This window comes from Musca domestica, unplaced genomic scaffold, assembly GCF_030504385.1.
Source record: "Musca domestica strain aabys unplaced genomic scaffold, Musca_domestica.polishedcontigs.V.1.1 14, whole genome shotgun sequence".
Lineage (NCBI taxonomy): Eukaryota > Metazoa > Arthropoda > Insecta > Diptera > Muscidae > Musca > Musca domestica.
The window spans coordinates 10,704,091-10,724,961 of NW_026712192.1; the positions used below are offsets into that span (position 1 = coordinate 10,704,091).

Here is a 20,871-nt window from a genome sequence, read left to right on the forward strand (position 1 = left end):
ATTCGTTCCAAATAGTGGAGGGTATTCACAGTTCGGCCCGGCCGAACTAAGTGCTTTTTAACTTGTTTTTTTCTCACCCTGTATATACTTTATGGATTTTCTGAGTCTTACAAAAGGTTTGACATAATTGGTAAACCTATCCTTTGGGTGGAGGGCTTAACAAAATATAAAAGACCGAAGTGTTAAGCCCTGCAGCAACAGCCCAGGGATGACTATTATTTTGATATAACAAAAGAAATTCCATATAATTAAATCGTGTAATCTTTATAATGCACAGGACTCGCCGTGGAATTTCATTTTTCATTATTTTAATATTTTTTCCCCTCTCAAGTGTTCCGTTCAATAGCCATTGTTTAAATCCCCCCAGTAAATACAGTGTTTTAACGACATTGAACTTTAGTGATTCCTTTTGTTTGCAAGTCCGGCCATCACTTCTCATGCTATAGTAATTTCAATGTTTCAATTCAATTTTAATATTCATAAAATATATTTATTGTTGATGTTTCCACATTTTTTGCGGTTGTTGTTTTCCAGGAACTCAACCTGCAAAAAAAGATTATCAAACACAACCAAAATGAATAATATCATTGTTGTGAAAATAAAAAAATGAATTTTGTATGTATTGCACATAAACAGTGGTGTTTCGGCAGAAAATCGTTACTTTCCCAATTTCAGCCAATGAAAATTCATTTCCTATCTGAGTGGTCTCTGCAGCCCCGTTTCACTGTATTTTATTGAAAAATTTACTTGATATAGATTTCTTTATTTTCGTTTTTTTGTATAAACTTTTTAAGTAGCACTTATGTTTCTTTTGTCGGATACCATTCATCCAGCCATCCATTCATCCTACCACAACATAAAAGGGCCAAATTTTCCTTGCACCCCAAACGTGTTCCCACTTGTAAATCAATTCAAAAATTTTTATGTTATAATTAAAAAACTTTAGTAGAACACAACCACCCCTCTCCCCCAAAACCCCAAAGTGTATGTATTTGTTCCGAAAAGGAAAACAAACAAAAGGCAGCGTTGTTGGTAATGAGAGGAGGAAGAAGGCAGTCATTCGCTTTCATATTTTATATAGTTAATGATAAATGGTCAGTATATACGAAGAGCAAAAACACGAAGAACAAGCGAACGAGGAAGTTTGTTTGCCAAAATAACAAAAAATAAAAAAATATTGGGTAAAAGTTACTTGAAGAGTCCGCCAACAAAAGCTTGAGTGTAAAGTTATTAAGAAGTCCGAATAAAAGTTAATATTGACAGCATAAAAATAAAATCTCAGTTAATAAATTTTTGGAAAAAACTATAGTGGCTTGGGTAAGTTATTGGATATTTGAAGATTTTTTTAGCAAGGATATGCTTGGTTGGATAGTGAAGATCTAATTTGAGCATAGCACGCTTAACCATGATATAATCTGCATTTTTCAAGGCAAAGATTAATGTTTATGTTCTCTGCTTTATGGATGGAATATTTCAATTGTTGTATCAAATCGTAATAGGTAAGGCACTATGTAGATTTAGCTGAAATCCATTTCAGAAAAGTTGGAGCCAATGTCTTGACACACAGTGGGATAAGATCCCAAAAAATGGAGATTAATTCAGGGAAGCATTCTATCGAAATTCTGCTTACACATTTATATTACCTCCAGTATGTTTGGTATAAAAAATGGGACATATCGGACCACGTTTCGGTAAGACCCCCATATAGCGTACTTCCTGATTTTCGGTATTTTGAATGTTTTGAACAACAATTGTAAAGCAAATGATGTGTAACTTCACATTTAGAGTTCTGACTAGGTATAATATCTTCACGCTTAAACTTTTCAAGATTGCTCCAGTATTTGGTATAGAGCCCATTTTACTGTACCTCCTATTTTTCGGTATTTTAAAGGTTCGGCCACAATTTTAAACCCATTTTGAGCTCTGAGCTTACATAATCTCCCCCTGCTTAATTTTGTGAACATAAATCCACTATAATTTATTGACCATATGTAACGGCACTTCCAAATTTTAGCAATTTTGAGAATCTCTCCCTGCTAAATTATGTGATGTGTGGACTTGACCACTGTTATATAGGCGCTATATAATGGTAATTCCTAATTTTAGGTATCAGGCAGATTTTTTTTACAAACTTATTATTTGGTATTTTGTTTCATATGTTTTTTTTTTTTGTATTTTCTTATCTTAATAAGCAAAAATTAAGAAAATTTTAGTTAAGCCTTCTTCTTAAATCTGAAGACAAAAAGACTACATATTTTTATGGAAAAAGTAATAATGAAAAAAATATTTAAAAATTTGGCCAGTCGTCTAACTGAATTACATTCAACCACTCTCTCCCATATTCCTAACCCCCTCCCCCCAAACTGTGTGAATTTAGAATACTTATCATAAAATATGGAACGGCGCATCTCCAAACTTCGGGCTCTCCAATAACGGCCAATTTCAGATCGACCCATTCTTATGGCAATTAATGGTCATAATTGCAAGCTGACTGACATCGCTGAGCCCAGACTTAATAAAATTAAGTCCATGGGCGAAATTGATAAATTTAGGCGAATTTTCTAAAGAACTCCCAGGGCCGAGTTTTATATTTTTGAAATATTTTTATATGGTCCACAATTGGATTTTTAATAAAAAAAAATCAAGTAACCCCTTTATGTGCAGGACCTCTTTTTCAGAAATCGATTTCAAAGCTTCATGTCCAATTATCTAGGATTTATTAAATTGAAGACCCTGTGACTACCAATTGCTGATTTTTTTCGAGAGTATCTTTAAGATTTCCTGACCAGAAAACGTTATTCACAATGATCCCTTGGAAAATAATAGTTTTTAAAGAAAATTATTGCGACTTTTTATCAATGGCACTGTTTAAGGGATTAGGAAAACAAAAGTCGACAAAATATTAAGAATTTATTTCAAGAAGGTTCTGGTGAAGAATATATATATTTTAAGAAACTTAATGAAAAAAATTTATGATATTTTAGAGATTGGTTTCAAGGACTTCATGCCCAATAATCTAGGATTACCAAAATCAAGGACTTTCTGAATTAATCTTGAGGATTTTTTGAGGGTATGCATAAGATTTCCCGGTCATTTAAACAAGTAAAAAACAGATAAATCTGCGGTCCGAACTTTCGATAGCCTACACTTCATTGGTGAAATTTGTTTTTTTTTATATTTTCTATATCTGACGAATATCTAACAAATATCGAGGGGTTACCATTATATAGAGATGAGGTAATACGTGGACCTATATAGAACATTTTCGGCTATGGGAAGACAATTTCATAAGAAATTGACCAAAATCATGAAAATACCGAATATCTGGGGGTATTTTATAAGGGTGCTATAAGTATATTTACACAATCAAAATATCTATTTAGAACTTCACTCGTCGGATTACAAACAAATCCACTGAAAATGTGAATAAAATCATCAAAATATCCAATATCGGGAGGTACCGTTGTATATAGACCATTCTCTATTAGGCGATAAAGTATCAGAAATGAGTTTCATGTGCAGAATTGCAGACAATTAAATTCCAAAGTATGGCTACAATCATTAAAATACCGAATATCGGGGGGTTCCGTTATATGGGGGCTATAGGCAATAATAGACCGATATGCAATTTTTTTTCAGATTAATATCTGAATCGCCTTAGAATTTTACGCTGATCAAGAATACATATTGAGTCTAAAATCTTTATTTCGCTGAGTTACAAACGGAATGACAAAATCAATATAGCCTCTATCCTATGTACGGTGGAGGGTATAAAAAATCGGATTTACATACAACTTGTGGATTTTATTGGAAATACTTTTAACAAAGGTCTTCTGAAAAATTATGGAATTTTGAATAAACAATGTTTTTGACGTCTTCCTGACTAATAAGTTGTGGGCAAATAGTTTCAAGATTTCCTCATCAAAAACATGGATATGTTTCAAAGACCTGCTGCTATAAAATATAATTTTCAGGACTTCATGATAGAAATCGTTTATAAGGACTTAACATCCAATGATCCCGACAAAAAATGGATTTATTTCAGAACATTACGAAGATTGTGGCGAAAAATAATGGATTCATTTCCAGGACCATCTGAGAAGAATGTCCATTTAAGGAATTATTGAAAATAAATTTTTGGAATTTTTAGTTTGTAGTTTTTAAGGACTTCTTCCTAATAGTCCAGAATTGGGCAAGGACCTCCAACGGAAGAATTTTCTTAAAGAAAAACAATTTTAGGTTTTTTTTTTTGAAAGCCAAAAAACAGAGATCTTTTGCTAGGTTTTTTTGGTAAAGAATCTTTTAAAAAAAATTCCATGAAAAAATTTTAGGATGTTTTTGAAAAATATTATTTTCCTTCTCATTGTCAATTTTGTTTAAATGTTCCAAATTATAAAAAATCATGAAACTCCTGACAAAAAATTGATTTATTTGAGAATATTACTAAGATTTCCTGTCAAAAAATTTTTCGATTTATTTCTGGGACCTCCTGGGAAGAATATTTATTAAGGGATTATTGAAAAAAAAAAAAAAATGAATGGGTTTCCCTGGGAAGGATCGTTGCTTTATTTGAGAATATTGTCAAAATTTCTAAAAAATTGTGGCATTATTTTAAGGACCTCATAGGGAAGAATTTTCTTCAAGGAAACAACTTTAGGACCACCTGCCCAAAACATATATATTTTTGGAGTATATTGAGGATATCCATTTCCAAAGATCTCGATCTAGAATTTTTGGTAAGGAATATCTTTTTAAGAATTTCATGAAAATAATTGGTTTTTCAATAATCGTGGACTCGTTTCAAGGAAGTCTACAGAATGTCTATTAATTTCTATGTAGCAGTTGGGGCCACTCTCCATCTGTAGGGACATTGTTCTTCAAGGAAACAGTTTTCGGACCCCCTGACCAAAAATTGTTTTTTGTTTTTAGTTATGTTGAAGTTTTCCTGGTCGAAGACTGCGATCTATTTCAATCCTTTGATAGAGAATGTTTTTTTAAGAATTCCATGAAAAAAATGGGGATATTTTTGAAAACTGTATTTAAGACTACACGAGCAATGATCCAATTATTAAACAATCCGAGGACCTTACGCAAGAAAAGTGTATTTTAGAACATTTTTAAGATTTGAGGAGTATAAATTTTGGATTTTTTACAAAACTTGAGAATTCAGGATAGAGTTTTTGGATTTTTTAAGACAAACCTGAAAAACCTTCACAACATCTTTCTTTTTAATTCGCACACCTAAGATTATTTCTTCCTATTCGCCTAGAGGTTGCCATGTATATAAACCATACCTTTTCCATTGAAAAGTAACTAACATTGCTTTTAAAATTCCTTTACAACTAAATTTCCCCGAAAAATTATTTAAATTGTTTAGCAAACAATACAATCAAAGTTAATACATTTTCATAACATCTGTTATAAAATGTCACAAATTTCTTTCAAATTAAATGGCCATTTAAATTCATTTGAAATATTTAGAATAGGAATTTCACAGCTAAACTGAAAACCCAATGAATGTTTATTAATTTTTATTTACTATTTATTAAGTCATAAATAAAAATTATCATAAAGTTTTGTATTTTCTGTTATCGTTGTTGTTGTTGTGCTTTTCATTATAAGCCATAAAAACGTCGGTATTTAGCATGGCATTGCAAGTAGAAATAATTAAAACAATAAATGGATAAATACAAATATTAGTACGTGTATGAATTTGTAAACTACAGTGGAACCTTAAATAAATAAGCAACATTTGATGATAAGAGTTTGAGGGAGGTTAGCCGGATGTCCAGAAGTTATGGATTGTTTCATATGAAGCATGCTAAAGATTTTACTGTATATATAGAACACATATATAAAACGATTATATATGTATGTGTAATATCTGTTGATTGACATTCCATTGTTAAAGAACCACCAATTAGAAAAATGAATCACAGGAATACCTTTTTACACTTGCATGTCATCAGAGGTCATGCAAAGGCGTTTTATTTACATAACCTATCTCACTCAATTCGGTGGTATCAGTGTCGGTCAAAGAGTCGCATACTAGGATTCTCCCATTGGCGCGAGCCAATGGTGTGTTCAATGTATGAAGTGTGTGTTTGTGGTATTCTATAAACCCAAAGACTAGGTATAGCTGAAATATCAAGGATTTCTCGCTAGGGGATCGCGAGCTATGGGTGAGTTTTCGATGAACGATGAGCTATCGACCAGATATATCTATAAGCTATCAATGAATTATCAACGAAGTAGTGATAGGGTTCCTAATAGTTTTGGAAGGACTAATAATAAGTTATCAAGGAATTGATTATGAACTACATACGAGCTGTCGATAAGGTTAGGTTATCGACGTGCTATTGTTGAGTTATCAAAACGTCATTGATATTTTGTCTACCATTTATCGACGATCAAAAGTTATGTTGAAGAATTATCTATAAGTTATAGAGCTATCTACAAACTATTGAGGATATACAAATAAGTAATCGATGAGGTTTTTTTAGAGATTAGCTATCGATGAGGTATTCGACAGGATATCAAAAGTAGCGAACACATATTGAAGTGGTACCTAGGAGTTAAATACCTATCGATAATCTGTCATGAAATATCGATGACCATTCGATAAGATATTGATAAGGTTCAGATGAGTTATCGATAAGTCTGAGTTGATACTTCGGTGAACTATCGATGAGGTATTGATGACCTTTCAACGAGCTATCATTCTATGAACCACGAATAACTTATCGGCGAGCTATCAATGGCCCGAGAGACTACCGTAATGTATTATCGATTAATTGCTTGTTGCTATATATCTGTAACCACTTCCATTCAACCATCGATGTGCTATCGTTATGCTATTGATAGACAGATTCGAGATATTAAAAAGCTTTTAGAGAACTATCGACAAAGTGTTAATGATCAACCGAAAATTATTAAGAGTAAGTAGAAAGTTCGACGTTTATCGAAGAATTTTCAATATGTCATCGCTGATTTATCCACAAACTATCGAAAAACTATATAACCTATCGACGAGCCATCGAAAAACTACTGACGAGCTATAAATAACCTATCGGTGTGATATTGAGAACCAATCGATAATAACCATCGAAAAAGAATCAATAATGTATCGATAAGCTGACAACACGATTTCGATAAGCTATCGATGAGTTGCTGCTGTCGACAATCTTTCGTAGAAACATTGAAGAGCTGTCTCTTAGCTACAAATGATATATTCCATAGCTATAGACGAGCTATTGACCAGCCACCAACGATGAATGAATTGTTTCTGATAGACCTATACGAGCTACTGATAATCTACAGCCATAACTATAGGTCAGCATTGAAGCTGGTGTAGGAAGGATATCATAGGAAAAGAAATCATTGTGCAAACTAAAAAAAAAAAAACTGAACGGAGGCGTGGATTTTTTAAAAAAAATATTTTTTTCAAAGGACCAACAAAGGCGTGGATTTTTTAAAAAATATTTTTTCAAAGGACCAACAGAGGCGTGGATTTTTTAAAAAATATTTTTTCAAAGGAACAACAGGGGTGGAATTTTTAAAAAATATTTTTTCAAAGGAACAACAGGGGTGGAATTTTTAAAAAAAATATTTTTTCAAAGAACCAACAGAGGCGTGAATTTTTTAAAAAATATTTTTTCAAAGGATCAACAGTGGTGGAATTTTTAAAAAATATTTCTTCAAAGAATTTTTTGGTGGATTTGTTAAAAAAATATTTTTTTTTGTTGTTGCAAAATATTTTTTCAAAGGATCAACAGGGGTGGAATTTTAAAAAAATATTTCTTCAAAGAATTTTTTGGTGGATTTTTAAAAAAAATATGTTTTCAAAGGACCAATAGAGGCGTGAATTTTTTAAAAAATATTTTTTCAAAGGACGAACAGAGTCGTGGATTTTTTAAGAATATTTTTCAAAAGACCCGAAGAGGCGTGGATTTCTTAAAAAAAAATTTTTCAAAGGACCAAGTCAGGCGCGGATTTTTTTAAAAAAAAAAATTTTCAATGGACCAAGTTAGGCGCGAATTTTTTAAAAAAATATTTTTTTAAAGAACCAACTCAGGCTTGGATTTTTTAAAATTATTTTTAAAAGGAGCAGAAGGCGTGGATTTTTTAGGATATTTTTTCAAAACACAAACTCAGGCGTGGATTTTTTAAAAAATATTTTTTCAAAGGACCAACGCAGGCGTGTATTTTTTAAAAAAATATTTTTTCAAAGGACCAACGCAGGCGTGTATTTTTTTAAAGTTATTTTTAAAAGGAGCAGCAGGCGTGGATTTTTTTAATATTTTTTCAAAGGAGCAGCATGCGCGGAATTTTTTAATATTTTTTCAAAGGATATATAAATAAATATATAAAAAGTGTTCAAGGCATAGGATTCCAGATAACGTGATTCTATCCAAAGAAGGCCTGAAGAATACGTTTATCCCTAGAATACTAGTAAAATTACTTTTGTTAATAAAAACTTGAAAGAAGTATCCTATTCATGGCAGACCAATTAAAGGCCTCATAAAGGGTTTCTGCACTTTTATTCAAAGGAAGGCCAATCTGAAGAACAATTGTATAATTTTGATATTCTTTGAAGTCTCTTAAGAGATATTGTGGTATACATGTAAAAGTCTCCCATCCTTGATTTACTCTTGAGAAGTCTTCTATACATAGAGTACCTGTCAATGAGTTTCTATGAAATGGGTAGTTGTTTTCCATAAAAGACTCTTCAAAGTCGTTCTGTCCATTGATACCTGTACAAGTCTTATATCCATAAAAGTAATATGGAATTCAAGTTTTTCTTCTTTCCACAGAATTCCCATAATTGGGTATCTAACTACAAGAAGACTTTTGAAAGGTATTTAGTCACTGGATGTGTTAATTCGTGTCCATCGATAGGTCTGTTAATTCACCACCGCCTGTTGTGGTCACTTTATTTTCCGAAGAAATTAAGATAGAGTGCTAAAAATTGATACACATGAGTTTTGGCTCAGAACATAGCTCACGTTCGATCAAGATGGGCTATATTGGCCAACTTTTTCGCATAGCCCCTTCATTTCATCGGAATTGTTAGAAATTTGGTATTTGAAGGTTGGTCCTAATCACATTGCAAAACACATAACAGTACCACCCTATAACTGTCCAATAGTGTAGAAGTTCTGTAAGAAGCTCTTAGATGGACACGATCTCTAAAATATATTTCTATTTTAGAAATCTTCTTAAACATTTTCCTAGCATCGATTTCTTCTTTTATTTTTCATTTTTCTTTATTAAAAATATCTATAAAAGTCAAAAAATATAATACGTTTTTAAAATGTATTCATTTAATTTAATGTCTTTTATATAACGTGCTCTACAAATACATATAAAGATACAACAAAACTATTTCCCCTTCTCCTCCCCTTTCATTATTATGCATTTACCTGAAAACATGGACTTTGATGGAATCCTATTTTGTAGATTTGCTTTAGTTGATGGTTAAAATTGTGGCATGACGTCTTTAATTTAATTTTGTTGCCGTTGTTGTTAACTTCGAATAAAATGAAAATTAACTTTTGTTTGTCAATTCTGACAAAGCTGTCGGTTAGGGTGCAGCTGCTTGGTTTTATACGCTTCGTCTTTGTCGACAGGACAAATGGGCGGGGTGCAGGAGTTTTCTTTTTCCAATTGCTCTACAATTTGTTGTTAAGCCTTCAAAAACTCAAACTTATTTAAAAAACGGTTCGAGTTTCGACTAATGCTAGTAACAAATTTGTTTTTTTTTTTTGCTTTTGTAGTCAATTGTAGTAGTAGTAGTAGTTGTTGTTGCTGTTATACTGCTTTGCTGTGGCTTATTGATTGTTGTTGTTTTTTTATTATTATTTTTTCATTTGGATTTAGTATAGTTGCATGTTGTTCGGCTTCCAATTACAATTTTTATTTGCTATTTTTTTTCTTCTTATTCAATTTTTTTGTTGTATTTTTCAGCTTGACTTTTCGATTATGGTTTTTTGTTGTTGTTGTTTCTGATGTAACAGACAACAAATGTTTTGATTGTATTATATTGTTATTCCTTTGCCTGGTGATTGACTGTGACTAAAGGTACAAGGATCAATTTATTTTTGTTTTTTTTTTTCGTAACAGAAAAATATTTGTGAATAAGACAGTTGTATTTGAAGAACTTCATTGTGGCAGGGCATAAGAATAATAACCAAGGTAGTTGTAGCAAATTCACACACACATACATAGGGAATACAAAATCTCGTTGGAATATAGTTTTGTAATATGCATTTTATTATTAAATTTACTGAGGTCGAATATATATTTTTCATAAAATGACACAAATAATTACAGAACGGTAGCTTTATTTCCTAAGTTGAAACATTCGGCTTAAACTACACCAAAATAGTTCAAAATTTCCATAGTGGCAATATTGAAATAAAGTCTTAAAGTCAGGCGGTACCGACTTTATGATACCCTACACCACTTTGCTAATTTAGTAGAGCTGCGCATAACAATTAAAAGTTTTTATGGGAGAATTCAATCATTCAATTCCGACTTGTATTACCCATTCGGTGCACAATTAATTTGAAATCCGATAAAAATATATATGGGAGCTATATCCAAATCGGAACCGATCGCGATAAAATTTGGCAAAGATATTTCTGAAATGTATTTGATATATTTCCCTGAATATCATTGTTACGGAGTGCATATTACGGCTGTGGGTAACAAATATGACAAATCGGATGAACAGTATATATGGGAGCTATAGCTATATCTGAACAGATCTTCACCAAATTTGACATACTAGCTTCTAGACGCAATTCGGTCGTAAGTGCCAAATTTCATCCAATTTGGACAAATATTAGACGTTTGGTGCACAATCCAAGGTAAATCGGACGAAGTTATATATGGGAGCTATATCCAAATCTGAACCGATCTCGATAAAATTTAGCAAATGTATTTCTGAGCTGTATTTGATAAATTTCCCCAAATATTGTTGTTACAGAGTGCATATTACGGCTGCGGAGGACAAAAATAACAAATCGGATGAACAATATATATGGGAGCTATAGCTATATCTGAACCGATTTCGATAAAATTTGGCATACTTATTTTCAAACCTAATTTGGTTGTATGTGCAAAAGTCTATACTATTCGGGCTGATATTACACGTTTGGTGCTCAATAAAAGGCAAATCGGACGAAGATATATATGGGAGCCATATCTAAATTTTGACCGATTATCTCCAATTTCAATAGGGTTCGTCCTTGGGCCAAACAAATGATTTGTGCAAAATTTCATCTGGATAGGGCGATAAATGCGAACTGTATTTTGTTTACAAAAATACATGGACAGACGGACATGCATAAATCGACTCAGAATGTGATTCTATGCAGATCATCAAAAGGAACTATGGGTCTATCTCGTTTCCTTTTGCCTGTTACAAACAAATGCACATAGACATAATACCCTGACCACCTTGTGGTGTAGGGTATAAAAATGTTGCAAAAAAACAACATACTCCATTGAAAACCTGAAGTAACGAACGAAAACAGGTCTGCATCACTAGCAAGTGCCAGCTATTCCGTTCCCGAAAGGTCCACCCTAAAATTTCCGATTCTTTCCAAGAGTTGTGATAGACCTTCTTAGTACTCAAAATAAACAATTTCTTCAGTTTGACCTATATTTTTATCAGAACGTCATATATCGTACTAAATTTTTAGGCTTTCAAGGTTTTATTTAAGTTTTTTTCTATTTTCGGACAGAATAATAGGAAAATGTTTACCTTCAACCCCAAAAAGTCTTCAAGATATTTCATTAAAGTTAAGCGAGGAAGATACAAGTAAAACCGTTGCACAATTGACCCACATCCAATTTTTCTGTCCAAAACTATTTCAAAGTCTCCAGATGTAAACCCTAGAACCGAAATATCAAAATTTCAGGAATTTAGCTCTCTTCTTTCACTTAATACCAAATTTTGTAGCATTTAGTACTTTTCGTACAATTGTAGTACATATTTCCAAAACCCATTCCAACTCAATTCCAGATACCTACAAAGATCTCAATATCAAAATTTGGGATTTCAGCTCTACTTCTTCACACAACACCAAATTTAGTAACATTTGGTAGGCTTAACAAAAACAATCGACATCTCATCATCCTAGACACCAAGAGGGTACAAAAATGGTGCTGTTTAGAATTTTTCTATATTTTAGTATCACTTTGTACTATCCAAAAAATATATAAGACGTATTTCCAAACATAGAGACCATCAGTAATCTAAATTGTATCTCTATCTCTCCACCCAATACCATTCCAAAATCTTTCCTTCATATCTTTACCACAGACACCAACGGTGGACTCAATCTTAAATTTCGGTATTTCAGCTCTATTCCTTCACCCAATATTCAACTTAGTACCAATTAGTACTTCTCGAACAGTTATAGTACACATTTCCAAAGCCACCTCCATATCTTAACCAAAGACACCAATTTTGAACTCAATATTAAATTTCGGGATTCCAGCTTTACCTTTCCAACCAAAATTGTACCAAATATAGTACCATTCAGTACTTTTCGTTCAATTATAGTACATATTTCCAAAACCACCTGGATATCTCAATCCCAGATGCCAACAGAGACCTCAATATCAAATTTCGAGATTCCATTTTTATCGCTTCACCCAATACAAAATTTAGTGCTTTCCATTCTCGTTTCCAAACTCAACTCCATATCTCAAACCCAGATATCAAGTTTTTGGATTTCAGATCTATCCATAACCATCACCTAATAACAAATTTTGTGGTACATTTTCCAACCACTTCCATAGCTCAATACCAGATACCAACAGTGACATCTATACACAATTTCGGGATACCAGCTCTATCCTTTCACCCAAAATCAAATTGTACGAAATATAGTATAATTTTGTACTTCTCGTTCACTTTTAGAAATCTTTTCCAAATCTCCGCAAAAATATTAGAACTTTATGTCTATAGTACTAATTAGTACTTTTCCTTCAATAATAGTACACATTTCCAAAACCACCTCCATATCTCAATTCCAGATACTAACAGAGGCCTTAATATCAAATTTCAAGATTCCAGACCTTTACTTCCACCCAATATCAAAGTTAGTACCATTTAGTACTTTTCTTACACTTGTAGTAAAAATTTTCGAAAAACCGCCAAATCTCAAATACAGATACCATCAGAAATCCGAGTATCGAATTTCAGAATTTTATCTCCATCCCTTCACCTAATACCAGATATTTTACCTTTTAGTACTTTTCGTACAATAATAGTACACATTTCCAAAACCACTTCAATATCTCAATCCCAACAGAGACCTCAATATCGAATTTCGGGATTCCACCTCCATCGCTTCACCCAATACCAAATTTAGTACTTTCCGTAAACGTTTCCTAACCCAATATCTCAAATCCAGTTATAAAATTTTTGGATACACTTTTAGTACGAATTTCCAAAAACCCAGCCCTAGGCAACTATACTGTCTCTCGTTCAAAATTTCAAGATAATAGATTAAATATTTTGTCTGACGGCTGTTTTGACAGTTGAAAGTGACGTTTCCACTCAGTATTTTTTGGCAAATCATCATGATTAGGTTAACTACAGAATAAAGCTTCCAAATCGTAAAAATATATTCAACATGTCATTGGTGAAATACACCCTCAAATGCTTGAAAAGTTGGACGAATATGGAACCTTCAGAATGTCCTTTGGGCAAAATAGTCGTGGTGACATATGGTCACCGAGATTATATTTAAATGTATGACAATGTAAGACAAGAAATTATCTACCGAAAACATAATTGCTTATTTCACAATTTGATGTGGGTTTTATTTAAATTTTGCAGATTTAAACACCCTTAGAAAAACACCATTTATATGACAAGATGAATTCCTGGCGTTTGGGTATGAGTTTTTAACCAAATTTTAAAAAAAGGACCATAAACACCCTGCTTTTCACTCGCTTGAGTGTTAAAATAAAACAAGTAAAAAACATTAAGTTCGGCTGGGCCGAAATATTAATGCCCTCCACCTTAGGGTAAAGGAAACATTTTTATATAAAAACCTGAATTCAAACGTGATTCACTTTAAACTTCATATACCAGTAAGACCGTTTGGATAATGTTAAAAACAATAAAGTGAGTCAGGCCGTTATATGGGGCTATACCACAACAGGAACCTCTATAGACAATTTTATACTTCTTCGGTTGTCATCTATCAAATCTTGGATTATCAAAAAACCGAATATCGGTGGGTATCGTTATATGTACGCTATAGGAAACGTGGAACTAAATATTTAATGTTCTGCCACCGGGCTAGAATCCATTATGAAAAATAAATACCAAATTTTAGAAAAATCCGTGGAAAAATATGGCAAAAATCCTCAAAGTATGGAATATCGGGAGGTACCGTTATATGGGGGCTATACCAAACCGGGGACCTATAAATAAAATGCTCCGACTTACGATTACGACCTACAAATACCAATTTTTAGACAAACGCGTGAAAAAAATGTTGCAAAACCATCAAAATACCAAATATCGAAGGTATCATTATATGGGGGCTACACCAAAACGTTGGCCTATACATACATTATTTCGCCACACGAGCTAGAACCCACTTTACCCTCCAAAAACCAATTTTCAGACAAATCTGTAAAAAAATGTGGCAAAAATCATCAAAATACTGAATATCGGAAGGTGCCGTTATATGGGGCCTATACCAAAACGGAGACATATAAATAAAATGCTCCGCCTTACGAGCTACAAATACCAATTTTTAGACAAATCCGTGAAAAAATGTGGCGAATATCATCAAAATGCCGATTATCGGGAGGTACTGTTATATGGGGACTAGAACGTTGACCGATATAATAATGTGGGCTGTATCGTGATTTCAACAGACAGTCAGACGGACATCGTAAAATCGACTTAGAATTTTATGCTGACTATGAATATATATACTTTATGGGGTCTACGACGAATATTTAGGGATGTTACAAACGGAATTACAAACTTTATATACCCTCCTTTCCAAAGTGGAGGGTATAATAAATCCTCGTATTATCTGTGATATTGCCAAAGACAATATGTACCTAAAACCAAAAAAAAATGTTGATTGAAAATTTGCATATTTCGTTTGTTTCGTTTCAAGGACGATTCCTGTTCAACTCTTCGAAAACATGTACATTTGTATGAAAAAAAAAAAACAATTCTTTCAAATTCCAATTACTGGTAGTCGGTGGAAGCACTATTTTCAAAAATCTACTTAATATTTTATTTTCAAAAAATATTCCCTCAAAAATCTATTGGCACATTGATTGGGTCTCTAATTTGAATATTATACTGAAGTGTCAATAAATACTTTACACTTGGCCTAATGGCAGGAAACATATCCGCAAAAATAAGTGTTTTTTTTGGAATTGCTCACTTTAATGCCACTTCAATTATGAACAACTCAATTTGTATGATGCCGTTTGCCACAGCTTTTTTTGTTATTGGCTATTAGTTTTTCAAGTGGGCCGAAAAATATAAATACTTTCACATCAACATACAATGGGGCCGGTGAAACAAACCTCAATTTCATTAATAGTTTGGCAAAAATGTTAGATTTTTTTTGCCGTTGTTGTTGTTATTATTTGTGGTTTCTCTATTTACTGTTGCTTATTTGTGCGCATTGGAATGTGTGTTTGTGTTCAGAATTTCGTTTTGTGTTTTTTTTTGGATACTTCCACCTTTTTTTCCTGCCAAACCACAATTCTCGGTTGCAAGAAATGACTACTATTTTGGTATGCTCGCTCACGTTTATTTATTCATTTCAAATAGTCGTTAGTGGAAAATGTGTTTTTACTCTTTTTATTTTGTTGTTGTTGTTGTAGCTGTTCCCTGCATTGTTTCACGTTTGCTTTCATGCTGCGCAGCATACTTTGAAGGACGCCACGAACCAAATACTCCACCCCCCGTTTCGCCCATCAATGTGTCGATGTGTTTCTCACTGTGGAAGAAAGTTCATTGTGAAATGGTGGAAATGCGCGTTAGTTTGTCGAGTAGTTTTTCATAATTGGGAAAAGTATAAGTACTTTGTGAATTCTGCGATTTTCGTCGAACAACTTTGCTACGTGTTCTGTATGAAAAATAATATTATAACAATAGGATGGCATGTCCTAGGAAGATGGGAGATATATTGGGGTGTAACGAGGAGATGTTTTAATTTTGGGGAATTTTTTTCTCGACAAAATTCAATTTTTCCATAGTTAAGGGAAAAAGTCAGAAGATTATGAAAGTGGAGTTAGAAATCTGAAGTCACGTGTAAGTAAAATACAAGGTGATTTGTGATATTGTTTTCCAGAAAAAAAGTTATTCGTGAAAAAAACAATATGTCGGTCATCTGAAGCAAGCGCTGAAGTAAGCGGAATGGGCCAAAATAACGCAGAGCAACATTCGGGCAGCGTGTGACGTTTTCATTGGCCGTTTGAAGGCCATAATTCGTTCCAAAGGTGACCAATTCGAACAAATCGAAACATTCTAGAATTTGATGCTATTTCCGACATTTTTTGCATTCATTCAATGAAATTTAATATAAAATGTAAAAATTAATGGCTTTTGACTTTGTTGCGGGTTTTTATCTCACCCTGTATACTACCGAACTTTGAATACCCTCCACCATTTGGAACGAATTTGTAAATTCTCAAAAACAATAAAATCTGTTAACAATTCTGTTAAAATCTTAAAAATACCGAATGTAGCTGTTATATTAGGGTCTGTACGACGACATGGACCTGCATAGGTAACTTTTGTCATAAGCCATAATAATATTCAAATGCGAAACTTGAAGAAAAATCTGTTTAAAATGTAGTTAAAATCATCAAAATACCGAATATAGGGGGTACCGTTAATTGGGGATACACGAAGACGTGGACCTGCAGAGATAATTTTCTGTCTCAGGCTGTAGTATCCATTACGAACTTCAAATGCCAAATTTGAAACAATTCCGGTGAATAATGTAGCTAAAATCATTAAAATACCGAATATCGGGAGGTACCGTTATATAGGGGCTATATGATAACTTGGACCTACATGGGCCATTTACGAACTTAACCTGCCTACTGGCAAAATAAAAAATATATTTTAGCCTTCTATCTCAATTTGTTCGAAAGATAGCGTGATTTCAACAGACAGACGGACGGACAGACAGACATACAGACAGACGGACATGGCTTAATCATCTTAGAATTTTACGCTGATCAAGAATATATTTACTTTGTTGGGTCTGACATGAGTATTTCGAGGAGTTACAAACGGAATGACAAAATTAATACACCCTCCATAGTATGGTGGAGGGTATAAAAATTATGGCGTTTGACTTTGTTGCGGGTTTTTTTTATCTCACCCTGAATACTATAAATATTGAACTTATATTCTATAAAATAAACAAGTAAAAAAGATGTAAGGTTGGCCGGGCCGAACTTTGAATACCCTCCACCATTTGGAACGCATTTGGAAATTCTCAAAAACAATAAAATCTGTTAACAATTCTGTTAAAATCTTAAAAATACCGAATGTAGCTGTTATATTAGGGTCTATACGACGACATGGACCTGCATAGGTAACTTTTGTCATAAGCCATAATATTCAAATGCGAAACTTATAAAAAAAAATCGGTGAATAATTTAGCTAAAATCATCAAAATACCGAATATCGGGAGGTACCGTTATATGGGGGCTATACGAAGACGTGGACCAGCACAGACAATTTTCTGTCTTGGGCTGTAGTATTCATTACGAATTTTAAATACCAAATTTGAAACAATTCCGATGAATAATGTCTCTAAAATTATCAAAATACCGAATATCGGGAGGTACCGTTATATGGGGGTTATACGAAGACGTAGACCTGCACAGACAATCTCCTGTCGATCCTTTACAAATATCAAATACTAAATTTGAAAGAATTCCGAATAATATTGTCGCTAAAATCAAGAAAATACCGAATATCGGGGGGTACGGTTATATGGGGGCTATACCAAGACGTGGACCTACATGACCCATTTTCAATACCTAAAGTCCTGCAGACATGGTATACGTTTGAGTAAAATTTTATCAATCTACTTCAATTCCTTCGGAAGCCAGAGGGATTTCCACTGACGGATGGACGGACAGACGGATGGACGGATAGACGGAAGGACATCGTGGAGGGTATAAAAATAAATAACTCCTTTACACATAAAGCTAAACTCTCTTTAGTCGTAAAGCAGGTGGTATAAAAAGAAGGCAGTTAAGAGCATTAAAATTCCGATCTTTCCACATAGATTTCTAATCCCTGGAGGAGAAGGCACTCACACACGCAATATGAAAGAAAAAAGTCAACCAAACCGGTGATTGCTGAAGCAATCTAGAGCTCTATTTCAACTGTCAAAGTTCGATTGGGAAATGTAACTCAAAATATTGCGGTGTCTTTGTGTTTGGGTTAGGCTTTAAGAAGGAACCTTAAACAAGTTTGGCCTTAGAACTGAAAACCTTTTGGGTTTGTGCTTTTATCTCTTAGTTATTGCATCCATTTTATTTCGCCAATTTCGGTACTTTGAGTTAATAATACGCGGAACTCTCCGAAAAGTTAAAAATACAGACCCACGTTTCGTTAAAGCCCCAGTAGAAAGTTACTCCCTGATTTCAGTTATTTCGAGGCTCTTAACATAATATACAAACAATTGCCGTTTAATTTGTACTTTGGATTCTTCGGAGGGTAGAAAATCTTCTGGCAGAAAATATTGAAAATGTACTCAGTGAAAAAAAACTGTTTAAAATCAGATATGAAATCCGTCCATATATTATTGAACTATATACACTCAAGAGAAAATAAAGATACTCCCACTAAATTTCTCTCAACCCCAGTAAACACATTATGTCCTCCCCATGTTTGTATTAGTTTCTCAAAATCCTACAACACCAAACCCACTCTCATGTCAACGAACGGCAAAACTTAACTCTCTTTACTTCGATAGTGCCGTAGAACGGAAACCACAAACATGTCGTCCATGTTACTGACTGACAGACAGCTTCAAAAGTGCATGCATGGATGCATGCATGCAAGGCATCCAAAGGACATCATTGTAAATTGAACGAACATATTAATGTTTGCCAACCGTGTGTGTGGGTGTGTGTGTGCTTTGTGTGGAAAAAGTTCTAAGAACTGATTTTCACTTTAAATTTGAACCTGGTTTAAGAGCCATGGCAAAAGGGGTTCTAATTTCTGTCATCCTTTTATGTAAATTTATATGAGAATATTTAGTTATGTGTTTGCATTATTAATATTCTGTTAACGAAGATTTGCAATACATTTTAGTGCTGAGAAGCAAAGTGAGAGAAAGAGAAAGAGAGAACAACACTGACAAATAATGAGATGCAAAACGTTTCAGAATATTGAATTAAAACATTATTTTATATTTTATAGTATTGAGAGAGTTTTTAAAAATTATAATGAGTGTAGGAGAGATGTACCAAAGGGCTTTTGGAAATCCAAACTCTAAGGTTACGAAAAGCTCTAAAATGGTACTAAACTTCAAAAAAGGTACCAGTTTGGTATTATGTGAAGGGATAGATCTAAAGACATGAAATTTAACATGGGAATCAAGGTTGGAAAGTAAGTTTATTATATGGAGGTGGTTTTGGAAATGTGTACTAATTAAGATATGAAGATCAGTTTGGAAACTGTACTAAAGGATACTAAATTTGAAAAAGTTTGGCTTAGATTCAATGGAAAAAGCTGTAATTTTGAAATTTAATATTTTGGTCCTTGTTGATAGCTGGTTTGTGATAAAGAGGTGCTTTTGGAAATGTGTACTACAAGTGCACGAAAAGTACTAAATTGTACTATATTTGGTACAATTTGGTATTGTATGAGCAGATAGTGCTTGAAATCTGAAATTTGGTATTTAAGTCGCTGTTCAGGTACAGCCTGGAGGTGGTTTCAGAATTTTTTACCATAATTGTACGAAAAGTACTGAAAGGTACAATATTTGGTATAGGGTGAAGGAATAGAGATACAATTCTGAAATTTGATACTTAGATTACTGATGAAAGCTGTTTTTGAGATTTGGCGGTGGTTGGGAAATGAGTCCTATACATGTGCGAAAAATACTAAATGGTACGGATATTGAGGTCTCTGTTGGTATCTGGAATTAAGATATGAAGGTGGTTTTGGAAACATGTACTACAGGGCGAGATGAAACAAACTGCAACCAACTTCAGACTGCTGTCATTTCTAAACCACTCGTCCGACAGCTGTTAATGTTATTCCAGTGACAGCTCGTTATATGGTTTACAAGCGTACAATAGCATTTTGGTGAGAATTTTTCATATTTTCTCCGATGAGAAAACATTCATTGTCCAGCAGTTTGAAACAAACACAATGATCGTGTTTAATTGCCAAAGAGGCCAGCTAAAAATGTGCACCTTCGGTTGGCCACCAGAACTCAAGCGCCGGCCATGGTGATGGTGTGGGCCGCCATAACAGCCGATAGTCGCTCTCCGCTCGTATTGTCGCGAAAATATTCTGGAGGGTGTATTAAAGCCTTGGGCATGCAAACATTTTGGCCGGAGACCTTAAACATTCCAACAGGACTCAGCATCATCGCAATCAGCACCCACCACTCAAGAATGGTTACAAAATGAGGTTTCTCGCTTCATTTCCTGGGCACAATGGCCACCAAAATCTCAGGATACCAATCCATTGGACTATTGGGTCCGGAGTATTTTGGAAAGCAAGGTTGGCACTAAAAAATACCAAAGTGTCGTTCACCTTAAGCAAGCGCTTCGCCGGGAATGGGCCAAAATACCGCAGAGCAACATTCGGGCAGCGTGTGA

The 20,871-nt window shown here is 33.7% G+C and overlaps 1 protein-coding gene across 18 annotated transcripts in view; it reads right to left on the reverse strand.

Moving 5' to 3' along the window:
• LOC101899720 (small conductance calcium-activated potassium channel protein) overlaps positions 1–20,871 on the reverse strand; it is a 725,164-nt gene that overhangs the window by 276,274 nt on the left and 428,019 nt on the right. The window contains exon 1 of one of the 18 annotated variants that reach the window (XM_020039368.2): positions 9,423–9,689. The exons of the other annotated variants lie outside the window; for them this stretch is intronic. The gene's annotated coding sequence lies outside the window, so the exon portion shown is untranslated. Of the gene's footprint in view, positions 1–9,422; positions 9,690–20,871 lie in introns of those variants that run through there. 18 annotated transcript variants of the gene reach the window in all.